The 17,106-nt window shown below is 45.0% G+C and overlaps 1 protein-coding gene across 2 annotated transcripts in view; it reads right to left on the bottom strand.

Moving 5' to 3' along the window:
* Nucleotides 1-17,106, bottom strand: part of ACER1 (alkaline ceramidase 1) — a 45,388-nt gene that overhangs the window by 20,579 nt on the left and 7,703 nt on the right. Inside the window, exon 2 of one of the 2 annotated variants that reach the window (XM_058728274.1) lies at nt 16,254-16,406. The exons of the other annotated variant lie outside the window; for it this stretch is intronic. The gene's annotated coding sequence lies outside the window, so the exon portion shown is untranslated. The remainder of the gene's footprint in view (nt 1-16,253; nt 16,407-17,106) is intronic. 2 annotated transcript variants of the gene reach the window in all.

Genomic DNA, 17,106 nt, shown 5'->3' with positions numbered 1-17,106 from the left:
CTGCAAAACCCCCATGAAGGGAGGGATCTGCAGAGCTCCAAGTCTGGGGGTCCCTGGGCCTGGCTTCCAAGGGCTGTGGCAAGCTCTGGTTTTCGAGTCAGCAAGGCCTGAGTTTGAATTCTGAGTTCCTCCCCTTCCTAAGCTGTGTGACCTCCCGGGCAAGTGAATCCACCTCTCTGAGCCTCAGTTTGCTCATCTGTAACTCGAGGAGGGTGGCGGTAGGCCCAGGTGTCTTTATAAAGGAACACCGAGATAAAGCCAGTCAAGAGCTTAGCTCGGTGCCTGGCCCAATGTGGGCCCAAGAGAAATGGCAAAATGGGTTTTCTTATTGTAGCCGATCTCGAACTTTAAGGCAACCCGTGGGAATAATAATAACAGTGGCACATTTTACTGAGTACTTACTGGTGCCAGGCTCTTTCCTAAGTGCTTAGCACTCAGTATTATTTCATTGAATGTTGTTGGCAGCTCGAGGAGAGACTTACCATCTCCAGGTCACTGGCAAAGAAACGGAAGCCCAGAGAAGTTAAGTGATTTACTCAAGGTCACACAGCTAAAAAGTAGTGAGAGACTAGATCCACACTTCCCTCGTGTGTAAGATGGGAATAACAGTGCCTCTCAGAGCTGCTGTGCAAAGTTTGCCTTAACTGCTGGTGGCATCCACTTCCCATTCGTGGCAGGGAAATAAATTGATTTAAGCTTTATAATTCTGGGGGTGGTTACATAAATCTATACATGTGAAGAAATTGCACACACACACACACACACACACACACACACACACATACACACAGGAACAAATATAGCAGGTGTTGAGATCTGAATCAGTTCTGTAGATTAATCGATGTAAACGTCCTGATTTTGAAACTGTACCACTGGAGAAAACTGAATATAGGGTACAGGAGACCTCTCTGTGAAATTTTTGCAACTTCTTGCGAGTGTACAATTATTCCAAAATAAAAGAGTTGTGCTTCTTTTTCATTAACTGATTTAGGTTTTTAATTGGAGGAAGAACGGATCAGCAGACTGTGGTATATCAATACGATGGAATATAAAGGAGCCTGCCTTATAAAGGAAGGAAATCCTGGCACCTGCTACAACGTGGATGAACTTTGAGGATGTTGTGTTCAATGAAATAAACCAGACACAAAACAACAAACACTGTCTGGTGTCCCTAGAGGCGTCCCGTCCACAGAGACAGAGAGCGGATGGTGGGAGCCAGGGGTGAGGCAGGGGGTGGGGAGTCCGTGTTTCATGGGGACAGAGTCTCAGTCTGGGGAGGTGAAAGTTCTGGAGACGGATGGTGGGCAGGGCCGCACCATTATATGGAAGTCCTTTATGCCACAGCTTAGCCATGCAAACCGTTTCAAAATGGTTCAGATGGTCAACTTTAGGTTGTGCATATTTCACCACAGTTTTATTTATTTATTTTTTAATTTTTTAAAATGTTTTTATTTATTTTTGAGACAGAGAGAGACAGAGCATGAACGGGGGAGGGGCAGAGAGAGAGGGAGACACAGAATCTGAAGCAGGCTCCAGGCTCTGAGCCATCAGCCCAGAGCCCGACGCGGGGCTCGAACCCACGAACTGTGAGATCACGACCTGAGCCGAAGTCGGACGCTTAACCGACTGAGCCACCCAGGCGCCCACACCACAGTTTTAAAAAGCCAATGGTTTAGGTTTCTAAAGGGGGTTTTGTCTGATAAAACATCAATAAATAAGAGTTCAGGCAGAAGGTAGATAACATGAAAATCTTGAGGGTGGTCTGTGAAAGTCAGAAATTTGGGGACTACTGAGGTGCGTGCTCAGGGTCCAGCTCAGAGCCTAACGTGGCTGCTGTCACTGGTATACTCCTTGTTGTTATTATTATCCACAACTTGTCAGAGCTTCCATTTTCCACCCCCTGCCAGGTGCCCAGAGAGCTGCCTTCCAGATCCTCTGGGAAGACAGGAAAGATGCCAGGTTTGGAGATGAGATAAGTTCTCAGAGCCTGAATTAAAAGTGCTGCCCGAGTGGCTCTCTACTCCCCCAGAGCAGCTGGAATCCCACCGTCTAGCCATAGCCCTGGCCCCCAAATCCCCTCCCCAGGTGGGCCAGGAGAGCAAACATATACCAACCCCACCTCTCCCAGCCCAGCTGAACGCGGAGAGCCTGAGTCCCTGAAGGCGGGGGGGGGGGGGGGGGGGGGGCGGGGAGGGGGGCGAGGTGCAGGGGGCGGGGTGCTGAGCACTCTGAGGATCCTCCCTGTTCAAATCCAGGGCAGGGTACAACTGTCGGGATCTGGCCATCAGGGACCTCAGTGAAGGGTTTAGCAGCAGGAAGCAAGGTGGTGACAGGTGCCCATGTCCGGTCCAGCCTGGAGAGTTTGGGAAATCATCCTGCACAGAGCTGACTAGGAAAACAGCACAGCCAGATAAGTGTGTGATTTCTCTCTCTGCTAGGGAGAGAGATGGAGGCTAGCGTGTGCAAAGGGCCAGAGCCTGGGAGAAGGGGTGTATGAGTTCTGGGGGCTGCTTACAAATTAAGACAGTGGCTTAAAACAAGACACACATATTATGCTACAGTTCTAGAGATCAGGAGTTTGAAATGAGTCTTATAGGGCTAAAATCAAGGTGTCCACTGGGCTGGTTCCTCCTGGAGGCTCTAGAGGAGAATCCATTCCTTGCCTTTTCCAGCTTCTAGAAGCTTCCCACATTCTTTGGCTCAGGGGGGTGGGCATCCTCCATTTCAATGCATGCTGCTCACTTTTGGATTCCATCATCACACCTCCCTCTCTCTGACTGTGACCCTCTTCCAAGGACACTGGGATGACACAGGGACCACCAGGACAATCCTGCAGAGTCTCTTTGCAGGTAACATTCCCAAGTTTCAGTACCAAGGATGTGGGTATTGGGGAGAAACGCTAATCTACTCACCACAGGGGGAAGGAGGAGGGTCTGGAGGTAGCGGCATTGGGGGCTGAGAAGAGGGGTGAAATAAATTCGGGCTAGCTGGATATGTGCACAGAATTGGGGATGAGAATGGGCACGGGGCTGGGGAGTGGACAGGGCGATGGGGTGTAGAGGGGTTTGGGAAGGGGCTGGAGACTGGGTTGGGGTTGGAGAAGAGGTCAGGGGTTTATGGCAGAATTGGAGATCGAGGTGCTGGGGATGGAAAGGGGCCAGTGTGGGCCTGTGGGTGGGGCTGGGACTCTGTCTCTGGTGGACAAGGGCATCCCTCCCACTCTCCTCACCCGGGCAAAGGTCTCACGTGCTCTTATTGGGGGGGAGGTCTCTTCCACTCTTCTTCTCCCTCCCTTCAACACCCTCCCCAGGTTTGAAGCTGGGGTCTGTCCTTGGCTTCTGTCAACCGCCAGTGCGCACCTGGTCCAGGTAACTGGTCACAAAGACCATCAGGCATCCCAGCCCCGCCATGCTGCTCAGTTGCAAGGCCACTGTTAATTCCTCTCACCCCCACCATGAGCCTCAATAGGAAAGGGACGGATTTCTTCTTATCCGTGTTCTCATAAGCATCACACAACAGGTGCGCGTCACAGAAAACACAAGTCAGCAAAGAGAAAATTAAACCCCCTGATCATTTTACAGTCTGGACATCGTAAGTGCTGTAAATATTGAGATATTTTCAGCTTAAAAAATTGTTTATATATTTTTTTAACAAAGATTTGGGTATATGTATGTTTGTTACTGAATTTTTTCACTCTAAGTGTCATTAATACCCTTCCATAGTTCAAAGCATATAGAAAACCACATACGACATAAAACTTACCATCTTAGCCTCTATCTATCTATTTATAGAGAGTGGGGAAAGGACAGCGGGTGGAAGGGAAAGAGAATCCCAAGCAGGCTCCACACTATCAGGGCGGAGCCCGAGGTGGGGCTTGAACCCATGAACCGTGAGATCACGACCTGAGCTGAAATCAAGAGTCTGATGCTTAACTGACTGAGCCACCCAGGCGCCCCATCATCGTAACCATCTTTAAGTTCACAGCTCAGGGGCATCAAGCATACTCACATTTTCGTGCAACCACCCCCACCATCTGTCTCCAGAACTTTCCATCTTCCCAAACAAGACTCTGTCCCTAAGAAATACTGACTCCCCACCCCCTCCCCCAGCCCCAGCACCCACCATCGACTTTCTGTCTCTATGGATGTCACTCCTCTAGGGACCTTCTATGAGTTCCAGTCTGAGTCTGAAGGCCAAAGAGCCAGAAACACCCATGTCCAAGGGCAGGAAAAGCATCTCTCTCAGGCATAGAGCAAAGTTCCCCTTCCTCCACTCTTTTCTTCTATTTGGGCCCTCCGTGGCTGGGATGGTGCCCATCTGCACTGGTGAGGGCATCCTGTTCACAGAGTCCACTGATTCAAATGCTAATGTCTTTTAGAAACACTCTCACAGACACGCCCAGAAGAAATGTTTTACCAGTTACCTGGGCATCAGTCAAATTGATACATAAAATGAAGCATCACAATGGGTGCTTCACCATCATTTTCGTTTCTTTTTCTGTTATAAATAATGTTACAGTGAACGTCTCAGAAGGCTTAATCTTCAAGCAACAAATAATAATAAAGTCTAATGCTTCTCTATCCAATATGGTAGGCTCTGGTCACAAGGCTAAGCCCTTGAAATGGGGCTAAGTGCCATGTATTAAAATAATAGTGTCTTGGATATTGGGTTAAATAAAGGATATTATTAGAAATCATGTCAGCTGTTCTGTTTTTCTTTCCCAAATGTGGCTACTAGAAAATTTTAAGTTCCTACAAACGTATGGCCAACTAACCTTTGACAAAGCAGGAAAGAATATCCAATGGAATAAAGACAGTCTCTTCAGCAAATGGTGCTGGGAAAACTGGACAGCGACATGCAGAAGAATGAACCTGGACCACTTTCTTACACCACACACAAAAATAAACTCAACATGGATGAAAGACCTAAGCGTAAGACAGGAAGCCATCAAAATCCTCAAGGAGAAAGCAGGCAAAAACCTCTTTGACTTTGGCCACAGCGACTTCTTACTCAACACGTCTCCAGAGGCAAGGGAAACAAAAGCAAAAATGAACTATTGGGACCTCATCCAAATAAAAAGCTTCTGCACAGTGAAGGAAACAATCAGCAAAACTAAAAGGCAACCGACAGAATGGGAGAAGATATTTGCAGATGACACGTCGGATAAAGGGTTAGTATCCAAAATCTATAGAGAACTTATCAAACTCAACACCCAAATAACAAATAATCCAGTGAAGAAATGGGCAAAAGACATGAATAGACACTTCTCCAAAGAAGACATCCAGATGGCCAACCGACATACTAAAAAATGCTCAACATCACTCATCATCAGGGAAATACAAATCAAAACCACAATGAGATACCACCTCACACAGTCAGAATGGCTAAAATTAACAACTCAGGAAACAACAGATGTTGGCAAGGATGCAGAGAAAGACGAACCCTTTGCAATGCAAACTGGTGTAGCCACTCTGGAAAACAGGATGGAGGTTCCTCAAAAAATTAAAAATAGAACTACCTTGGGGCGCCTGGGTGGCTCAGTCAGTTAAGCATCTGACTTTGGCTCAGGTCATGATCTCGCAGTTCATGAGTTCAAGCCCTGCAGCAGGCTCTGTGCTGATAGCTCAGAGCCTGGAGCCTGCTTTGGATTCTGTCTTCCTCTCTGTCTGCCCTTCCCCTGCTCACACTCTGTCTCTCTCTCTCTCTCAAAAATAAGTAAATATTTTCAAAATTTTTGATTAAAAAAAATAGAACTACCCTAAGACCCAGCAATTGCACTACTAGGTATTTATCCAAAGGATAAAAAAAAAATGCTGATTTGAAGGGGCACATGCACCCCAATGTTTATAGCAGTGTTCTTGACAATAGCCAAAGTATGGAAAGAGCCCAAATGTCCATTGACTGATGAATGGATAAAAAGGATGTAGTATATGTATATACAATGGAATATTACTCAGCAATCAAAAAGAATGAAGTCTTGGGGCACCCGGGTGGCTCAGTCGTTGAGTGTCCAACTTCAGCTCAGGTCATGATCTCACGGTTCGTGAGTTTGAGCCCACATCATGCTCTGCACTGACAGCTCAGAGCCTGGAGCCTGCTTCGGATTCTGTGTCTCCCTTTCTCTCTCTGTCCCTCCCCCACTCACATTCTGTCTCTCTCTCTCTCTCTCAAAAAAAAATGAATAAACATTTAAAAAAATTAATGAAGTCTTGCCATTGGCAACTACGTGGATGGAACTGGAGGGGATTATGCTAAGTGAAATAAGTCAGAGAAAGACAAACATCATATGATTTCACTCATATGTGGAATTTAAGAAATAAAACAGATGAACAAAGGGGAAGGGAAGGAAAAATAAGATAAAAACAGAGAGGGAGGCAAAGCATACGAGACTCTTAAATACAGAGAACAAACTGAGGGTTGCTGGATGGGAGGGGAGGGGGGGATGGGCTAAACGGGTGATGGGTATTAAGGAAGGCACTTGTTGGGATGAGCACTGGGTGTTATACGTAAGTGATGAATCACTAAATTCTATTGCTGAAATCATTATTACACTATATGTTAACTAACCTGGATTTAAAATAAATAAAAAATATAATGAAAAAAAACCTGTAAGTCCCATATGTGGCTCACATAAGATTTCCACCGGATGGGACTGGACTAATGATGTCAGGAAGTACCAAGCACTGTGCTACCATTATCTCCTTTCATTGCCCCAGATACCGCAGAGTCCCCAGGATATGGAAGTAAAACTGTTTCTGTAGCTTAGTCGCTAAGACACCACCCCCCACCTCGCCTCATGGGGTGATCTTATGGAGGAGAAAACAGAGGCTCTAAGAAGTTCAAGTGACCTCTCCCAGAGTCACACACAATGAGGGGACACTGTTTCTCAAAGGGTGGGGACCTCTTTATGGTCATAAATAGCGTTGGATCCTATTGTGAGAAAGTCAGTCTCTTGATTTCTCTTCCCGGTTGGTTTTGGTCAATGAGAAAGCCTCCGTTGGGTGTTCCGGTACCTTCAGAGCCTCTCTATCAATTCCTGGTCTCCCCTTCTGGGCTAGAATTTCACCTTTTGGCTTCTCTGTATTGATTTTTAGACAGCTTTATTGAGGTGTAATTGACATAGAATAAACTTCGTATGTTTAAAGTATTCTCATTCAATACATCTGGACATATGCACACACCTTTGAAACCACCACCAAAATCCAGATAATAAACAGACCTATATTGTTGCTTTCTATTTATCTTTGTATTTATCTTGCCTTCTATTTACTGCTTTCTAGTTGATCTACTTTTCTAGCTCTCCATTTAGGGCAGCACTGTAGAATTGCCTTTGGGAATAAATGTGTGTATTAACACTTTTGAAAAATGAGTTCATTTGAAAACAACGTTTAAGTAAGTAATGGCTGCAGATACAGTTGGACAAAGTTTAAAATGTGAAAACTCCCAGGGTTGTAAAGGATGTGATTGAACAATTGGTGAAATTTGAATATTGACCGTATATTGAAATAGTATTGTATGACAATACGATTTTCGAATTTGATACATGAGTTGCAGTTATGTATGAGAGTGTCCTAGTTGTTAGGAGACACATCCTTCAATATTTAAGGGTGAAGGGACATGATGTCCACAACTTGCCCTGAAATAGCAAAAATGGGGGGAGAGATGAGAGAAGGAAGGGGGGAGGGAGAGAATATGGCAAAATGCAAGTGATTGGGGAATTTGGGTGAAAGGTACATGGTTCAATGTATTCTTGGAATTTTTCTGTTGCAACAGAAATATTTCAAAAGAAAAAGAAAAAAAAATATGTTGGCTCATCAAAAGTATTGATGAGGATGGGGAGAGCATCCTCTTATCCCTGACTGGTGGAAATGTGAGATGGTCAACCACTTTGGAAAACGATATGACATTGCCTAGTGTGTTATTGAGCCGACCAGGCCAATTGCTAGAATAAGACAATACATCAAATCTCAATGTCTTAAGACATAAAGTGCGTTGTGTGCCTCTGCCCTGGAAGGCTGTCTGTCTGTCCGTCTGCTGGTCTGTCAAGTGGCCCAGGCTCCTTCCATCTTGTGATCTTCCATCCCCACACCATGTGACTTCCATCCCCAGCATGAAGTTGTCATGGTGCCCCCCCCCCCTTCCCAAGTAGGAAAAAGAGAGCCTATGGAAGACACGTTGGATTCTTAACCGCCTCAGCCCAGCAGGATTCCCCTCACTTTAGCATACTTCCTATTGGTCACAATGAGTCCACGTGACCTCAACCAGACGCAAGGGGAGCTGGGAAATGTAGTTTCTGGCAGAGCAGTGGCTCCTCTGTGAAAACTCTACCCTGTGGAAAGGGAGCCTGAATCTTTGTCACGGAGCAGGCTGCCTCTGCCACATCCAGCAAAGCTGCAAACGAACATACCCTGTGATTGGGAACATCCCTCCTGGGGTCACATTCCTCGGAGAAACTCTCGCACACGGACTCAGGACTCGTGCACAAGATTATTCAGAGCTGCTTGAAACCCTGGAAGTCTGAATACTCACGAAAGGCAGACTCGATAAATGAACGATGGCATTTTCATTCAGTGGAATACACATAAGTGAACAGCAGGGACATGCATCCACATGAGTGACTCCCAACAAGATAATGCTGGACCAAAAAAAAAAAAAAATGTCACAAGGCAGTACATCTATTCATAGAATGGCAAAAATCAGGCTACATTAAATAAATGATATTTGGGGTGGGGCTGCTAGCCTCACACACGTGTGTGGATGTATCTGTTGTTAAAATATTGCAGTATTGGTTGGTACCTAGCTGCTGCTTCAAGGCTCCCTCACTCGGGTGGATCCCCGACCACCCAGACTTTGTCCCTATGACCCTATAGACTTCTTCACGACCCAGCAGCTAATGGGTTAAGATCCATAACTATTTTTAATATTGCCTTGGGTTTAGGGAGACAGGCACATATGATTTTTTTTTTAATGTCTTAAAAAAAAAAAAAAAAAAGCAAAGGGATCGTGAATACCAAATCCAGAAGGGTGGTCATCTCAGTGGGAGGATCAGGGGAGACTATGTATCCACTAAGAGCCCCACACGGGTTTTCATTGGGGTCAGTTTGTCTCCTTCCTGTTTACATCCCAATACTCCAGGACAACAAAGGGAAGAGATCACTAAGCCCCATTAGAAGCCATCCTCAGAGCCATGTGAACTGTTCCTGCTTCCGACACATCCCCAAGTGGCCTCAAGGCTTCAAGAAATCCATCACCACTGCCTTCTAATGTGGCTTAACTCCATTACTTATTCGCAGAAGCATTGTCAGATAAAATGCAGGACACCCAGTTACACTTGAATTTCAGATAAGACAAACCATGAATAATTTTTAGCACAAGTGTGTCCTCGATATTGCGTGGCATGGACTGAAACTGCTGAAAAAGTATTCCTCGTGCATCTGAAATTCAAGTTTAAATGGGCCTCCTGTATTTTTATTTGCTCAATCTGACAACCCCATTTTGGAAGCTTTTCCTTCACCAGACCCCTCACCTTTCTCCTCCCTCCCACAAGAGAGTTTCACAAAATGTACCGTTCACCGCCTCCACCTCTGAGATCCAATAACCCTCGATGGTTATTCTGAGGCTCACCTTTTGCTTTTTCTCCTGGTATTCACCTGTAGGGGAATACTGACACTTTGGCAGACATATTGCCAACTGGGATTTCTGCCAGATTTTAAGGTTCAGAGGATTTAGGCTTGCAAGTTTAGCCCTGAAATTCAACGTTTCTCTCCAACATCACAGCCAAGATCACTGTGGTCCAAAGGGAGAGACTCTGCCTGTTCCTTCTCTTTCAAAGGGAGGGAGGAGAACACCCCCTCTCAAAGTCTAAGTTATGGATCAGATTATACCGATTATAAAAAAAAAAAAGTATGTTGAAGTCGCAACTCCCCAGGACCTTGGAATGTGACCTTATTTGGAGACGAGGTCTTTACAGAGGTGATGAGGTTAAGATGAAGTCATCAGGACGGGCCATAATCCATATGGCATCCTTAGAAAAAGAGGAAATTTGGACAGAAACCCACAGAAAGGGAGGAGACCATGAAAGGACACAGGGAGCATGTCATGTGGGGACAGGATGGGTCTACAAACCAAGCAAGACCATCGATGGCCAAAAAACCCCACCAGAAGCTGGGACAAGCAAGGAAGAATGCGCCCCTACAGGTTCCAGAGGGAGCACGGCCCTACTGACACTTTGATCCCAGACTTCCAGCCTCCAGAACTGTGAGACCATGCAGTTCTGTTGTGTAAACCCCCCGGTCTGTGGTGCTCTGGCAGCTCCAGGAAACTCATGAAGATTTTGGGTTTCCATCTCGAAACTGACTTGGTGGGTTGAGATAGTGTTGCCCGGAGCACAGAGCAGGACAAAATGTTCCCGGTAGGGTGGCCAACCCAGCCTCAACTGATTGGGGCTTTCCCACTTTTGACAGCGAAGATCCCCTGTGTTGAGAAAAGCCCCAGGAAAGCGGGGAGGTTGCTCGTCCTGGTGCCCCAAATGGTTTGCCTCAAAAAGGCTAAAATTAGAATTCCTCCATGATGCAGGGCAACTTCACTCCTACTTATCCAAAAGAACTGAAAGCAGGGTCTCAAAGACATTTGCACACCCATGTTCACAGCAACATGATTCACAATAACCCAAAAGATGCAGCAGTCCCAGTGTCCATCAACAGATGAAGAAACGAAATGTGGTGGGAATGGTTACACAATGATGTCAGTGTACTTAATGCCATAGACTGTACACTTAAAAACGGATAAAATGAGGGGCACCTGGGTGGCTCAGCCGGTTAAGCATCCGACTTCCGCTCAGGTCATGGTCTCACTGCTCGTGAGTTCAAGCCCCAGGTTGGGCTTTACGCTGACAGCTCACAGCTCGCAGCCTAGAGCTTGCTTCAGATTCTGTATCTGTCTCTGTCTCTCTGCCCCTCCCCTGCTCACGCTCTCTCTCTCTCTCTCTCTCTCTCTCTCTAATATAAAAAAAATAATGGGGCGCCTGGGTGGCGCAGTCGGTTAAGCGTCCGACTTCAGCCAGGTCACGATCTCACGGTCTGTGAGTTCGAGCCCCGCGTCAGGCTCTGGGCTGATGGCTCAGAGCCTGGAGCCTGTTTCCGATTCTGTGTCTCCCTCTCTCTCTGTCCCTCCCCCGTTCATGCTCTGTCTCTCTCTGTCCCAAAAAATAAAATAAACGTTGAAAAAAAAATTAAAAAAAAAAAAAACAAACATTAAAATTTTTTAAATGGTTAAAATGGTAACTTTCATGTTATATATATATTACTGCAATTTAAAAAAAGAGGAAGTGCGGACGTCAAGCTGTATTACAAAGCTATGATCATCAAGACAGTATGGTACTGGCACAAGAACAGACACTCAGATCAATGGAACAGAATAGAGAATCCAGAAATGGACCCACAAACGTATGGCCAACTAACCTTTGACAAAGCAGGAAAGAATATCCAATGGAATAAAGACAGTCGCTTCAGCAAGTGGTGCTGGGAAAACTGGACAGCGACATGCAGAAGAACGAACCTGGACCACTTTCTTACACCACACACAAAAATAAACTCAACATGGATGAAAGACCTAAGCGTAAGACAGGAAGCCATCAAAATCCTCAAGGAGAAAGCAGGCAAAAATCTCTCTGACTTTGGCCGCAGCAGCTTCTTACTCAACACGTCTCCAGAGGCAAGGGAAACCAAAGCAAAAATGAACTACTATTATAAAAATCTTCTGCACAGTGAAGGAAACAATTGGCAAAACTAAAAGGCAACTGGTGGAATGGGAGAAGATATTTGCAAACGACATATCAGATCAAGGGTTAGTATCCAAAATCTATAAAGAACTTATCAAGCTCAACACCCAAAAAACAACCAATCCAGTGAAGAAATAGCCAAGAGACATGAATAGACACTTTTCCAAAGACATCCAGATGACTGACAGACACATGAAAAAATGCTCAACATCACTCATCATCAGGGAAATACAAATCAAAACCACAATGAGATACCACCTCACACCTGTCAGAATGGCTAACAGTAACAACTCAGGCAACAACAGATGTTGGTGAGGATGTGGAGAAAGAGGATCTCTTTTGCACTGTTGGTGGGAATGCAGGCTGGTGCAGCCACTCTGGAAAACAGTCTGGAGGTTCCTCAAAAAACTGAAGATAGAACTACCCTATGACCCAGCAATTGCACAGCCAGGTATTTATCCACGGGATACAGGTGGGCTGTTTCGAAGGGGCACATGCACCCTAGTGTTTATAGCAGCACTATCAACAATAGCCAAAGTATGGAAAGAGCCCCAATGTCCATCGATGGATGGATGGATGGATGGATAAAGAAGATGTGGGGTGGGTGTGTGTGTGTGTGTGTGTGTGTGTGTGTGTGTGTGTAATGGAGTATTACTCGGCAATCAAAAAGAATGAAATCTTTCCATTTGCAACTATGTGGATGGAACTGGAGGGGATTATGCTAAGCAAAATTAGTCAGAGAAAGACAAATATCATAGGACTTCACTCACGAGGACTTTAAGATACAAAACAGATGAACATAGGGAAAGGGAAGCAAAAATAATATAAAAACAGGGAGGAGGACAAAACATAAGAGACTCTTAAATATGGAGAACAAACAGAGGGTTACTGGAGGGGTTGTGGGAGGGGGGATGGGCTAAATGGGTGAGGGGCATTAAGGAATCTACTCCTGAAATCACTGTTGCACTGTATGCTAACTTGGATGTAAATTAAAAAATAAATTAAATAAACAAATAAATAAAATACTATGGAAGAGTAACAATGTCATAAACAAAATCAAAACTACTCTAATGAAAAAATCAGATTAAAAATTTTTTTTTACATTTATTTATTTTTGAGAGACAGAGTGAGACAGAGCACAAGAGGGGGAGGGGCAGAGAGTGAAGGAGACACAGAATCTGAAGCAGGTTCCAGGTTCTGAGCAAGTGTTCAGCACAGAGCCCAATGCATGGCTCGAACCCACAAACCATGAGATCGTGACCTGAGCCGAAGTCGGTCACTTAACCAACTGAGCCACCCAGGTGCCCCCCAAAAATAAGATTTAAAACAGTATAATTCTATTTATTTTTTGAAATTTTAACAATGGCTATTTCAGGTGATTGAATAAAGTTCTTTGTTCTCTGCTTAAAAAAAAAATAATAATTTAAAAAGAAGAAGTGATAAACTGTGTCAAAAGCTGCTACTAGGACAAACAACACAAGGAAATGATGATTGACCGTTGAATTTGTTGTAACTTTAGGTCATAGATTTCTTATTTTTAAAAATTTCTTCTTTTTTAAATGTTCTTAATACTTACTTTTGAGAGAACGAGAGACAGAGACAAAGTGTGAGCAGGAGAGGGGCAGAGAGAGAGGGAGACACAGAATCCAAAGCAGACTCCAGGCTCTGAGCTGTCAGCACAGAGCCTGATACGGGCTCGAACTCATGAACCATGAGATCATGACCTGAGCTGAAGTCGGATGCTTAACCGACTGAGCCACTAAGTCACCCCAATCTTTCTTCTTTTTTAATATAGGCATATACAGCTATAAATCTTTCTCTAAGCCCTGCTTTAGCTGCACCCCAATACGTTTTGATGATATGTCTTCATTTCCATTCATCTCAAAGCATTTTCTATTTTCCTTGTGTGACCTTTGAATTTAGCTATTGAAACTGGTCTTTGAATGTGGCCATCTAGAAGCCACTAATGACCTTGACTGACAGCTGGTGTCTCCGTGGAGTCATGAGGGGGAAGCCCAATTAGAGTGGGCTCAAGAGACAATGAAAAGAGGAGTAGAAACCAAGAGGAGATCCGACTCTTAAAAGTTGTTGTTGTTGTTGTTGTTGTTGTTTTTCTGTAAAGGAGAATGAATAAATGGGTAATAACTGGAGGACAATGTGGGATCATGCATCTACCTTTTTTATTTTTTATTTTTTTTTTCAACATTTTTTGTTTATTTTTGGGACAGAGAGAGACAGAGCACGAACAGGGGAGGGGCAGAGAGAGAGGGAGACACAGAATCGGAAACCGGCTCCAGGCTCCGAGCCATCAGCCCAGAGCCCAACGCGGGGCTCGAACTCACGGACCGCGAGATCGTGACCTGGCTGAAGTCGGACGCTTAACCGACTGCGCCACCCAGGCGCCCCAACATCTACCTTTTTTAAAGATGGGAGCTATTAGTACATGTTTATAAGCTAATGGGTATAATCAAGACAAGAAGCAACATCTGATGTAATAAAAGGAAGTAGACACTTAAGAAGAGTGATGACCTTGGGTGGAGTGGAATCCAGTATATAGGTAGGGAGAGTTGGCCTTGGCTGGGAGCCTGGGAGTCATGATAACAAGAAAGAAGGCAATGTTGGCAGCCTATGTGCTGTGAAAGTCCCCTTCTGTGGCTTTGTTTTTGCAGAAGATAGGAGGCGAGGTCAAGAACTGAGATTCAGGAGGAAGGGGAAGACTTGAGGGGAGAAGGAAAGGTGAGATGTTACCATATGAGAGAGTGGATAAGTGAATGGACCAGGACACATAGGACTGCTGGGCAGGAAATTGGTGGTCAAAAATCTCAAGGGAGACCAGTTGGCATGGCTGTGTATGAGGCTTCCCAGGTGCAGGTGAGGAGTATACACAGGGCTGCCTTTAATCAGGCCAAGTCTGACCACGTAAATGTGACGAAGGAAGAGGCAGACGGGGGAGTTGAGGACATATGTCAAGGAGCGATTGTAACGGAAGACCATGGCTCTAAACCGAGTGAGGGGACAGGGGAAAGGGAGGGAAGGGTCCACGGATTATAGATTCTGGCATAGTTAAAGGATTGTTTGGATAGGAATACCAAATGCAGTGAGCTATCATTGGACCAATGATTGGGGAATGAAAGAATCCAGTCACCGAAGACTATATACTATGTGATTCCACATATATGAAATTCTAGTTAAGGAAAATCTAACCTGGAGTGATGGAAAATTGGACCAATGATTGGGGATAAGATGGAAGGGGTGGGGTTGATTACAAAGGGACCCAGGGGATCTTTTGGAGGTCATGGAGATGTTCTCTGTGTTGACTGTAGTAGTCATTACACGGCTTTATCAAAACTCATCAAACTGTACACTTAAAATGGGTATATTTTATTATACAAATATACTTCAATAGAGTTGACTTTAAAACGAGATGGACAGGGAAGGAGAGGGGAGAAAAACAGAAGTGTACAGGGCTGTGGTCTTTGGACCCTTCGATATTACATCAAGGGGATAAAAATGGTGGTATCTTGGACAGTCCAGGCTATACTGAGTGAGAAGGGGCATGAAGGAACTTTCTAGATCTTGAACATGGTATGGTGACACAGGTGTAGACCATGTGAAAAACAATTCATTGACCTATACAGTTAAGATGTATGCACTTTACTGAGTGTATCTTAAACTCCAGTAATTTTTTAAAGTTACACCGTGGAAGTCTTTTCATGTCAACAAAATGAATGCACAATATCATTTTTATGACTGACACCCCATTTAAATGACCCCCGCTCCACTAAAATGGCCCCCCGAAGCATCTGGCGCTTCTGAAACTGATGGCAGATCTCAACAGCCTATGCCCCTGCCAGACTTGCCCTACTTGATCCATTATCTTCCTTGCACCTGTGGCTGCCTCCCCACACGCGGGTCCCCTCCTACTTCTCTGACTGGCCGGCCCTCCTTCCTCTTCTCTCACTTCAACCCATTCTTGGGACGGGGTGGGGGAGGGAAGATCTCACCTGCTCCATACTCCCTGGGTGCCAGAATTACAGAATCATCAGCTTCCTGGAAATCTCCAATTGGATATTTATGGGCTGCACAAACTTACCAGGTCGTAACCCAATGGCTCTCAAGTGGGGACACTGAGTAATGTCTAGAGACATTCTTGGCTGACATATTGGGGAACACTACCGGCGTCTAGGGAATAGAGGCTAGGGATGCTACTGAGCTACTATGCTACAATGCACAGGATGACCCCATACCACACAGAACCTAAATGTCAAGCGTGCTATAGTGGAGAAACCCTGCCCTAAACTAGCTCATTATCTTCCCCCCAAACCTATGTCTCTGTAAAAGGCACTTTCATGCACCCAATGGCTCTAGCCAGAAACATGTGAACCTTATTTACCCATAAAAATGAATTCAGTCATTCATATTCAATCCATTCCTGAATTAGTTAGGTAATAACTAGCTGCTGCAATGAACAAACCTTAGAATGTCTAATGACTGAAATATGATGCAACCTTGTTGCTCACTCATCCAAATCCAAAAGGAGTGTTCCTAATTGACAGGTGGCTCCCTTCCCGGGCTTCTTCTATGGTTCCACCCTCTTTATCAGGCCACTTCATTTCTTTGCAAGAGCCTGTGGGAGGAGATTAAGAGTGGAGAAGTCACAGTTGCTTCCAAGGCGCCCTGGCATAGAAGTGTCACACATCGTTTCCTTGCAGGGTCCATTAATGAAAACTCATCAAATGGCTCATCAGATGCAAGGAATGCTGGGAGATGTAGTCTCAGGGTGGAAGGATATGGTGACCACCCTCCAAGATGGCCTTCAGTGATGCTCACCTCTTGGTATCATCCCCTTGCAGAGTCCCCTGCCCCACATGGAATCATGTGTGACCATTAGAATACCTTGAAAGTGACAATGTGTGCCTGGCAAAGCTAGATTGCATAAGACATTATAGCTTCCACTTTGCCCTCTTGGATCATTTGCTCTAGGGGGAGGCCAGTCACCATATTGTAAGGACATTCAACTAATCAAAAAGTCCATGTGTATCTACACATCCAGTTTGTCCAGCATCCAACTTGTGAATGAGTTATGTGAGTGAGGAATCTTAGAAGGGGATCCTTCAACTCTGGTTAAGCCTTTGGATAGGACTACAGCTCTGGTTGACATTTTGAGGCCACCATTATGAAAGACCCCGAGTGACAACACTTAGCCAAGTTGCCCCTAGATTCCTGACCCACAGAAATTATGTGAGATAATGTTTATTGTTATTGATAATGTTTTTCTAAGATCTTATTTTAAGTAATCTCTACACCCAATATGGGTCTCAAACTCA

The sequence above is a fragment of the Neofelis nebulosa genome, chromosome 4, assembly GCF_028018385.1.
Source record: "Neofelis nebulosa isolate mNeoNeb1 chromosome 4, mNeoNeb1.pri, whole genome shotgun sequence".
NCBI classification, from domain to species: domain Eukaryota; kingdom Metazoa; phylum Chordata; class Mammalia; order Carnivora; family Felidae; genus Neofelis; species Neofelis nebulosa.
The sequence above is the reverse complement of the archived record's forward strand: the minus strand, read 5'-3'. Positions and strand labels throughout refer to the sequence as shown.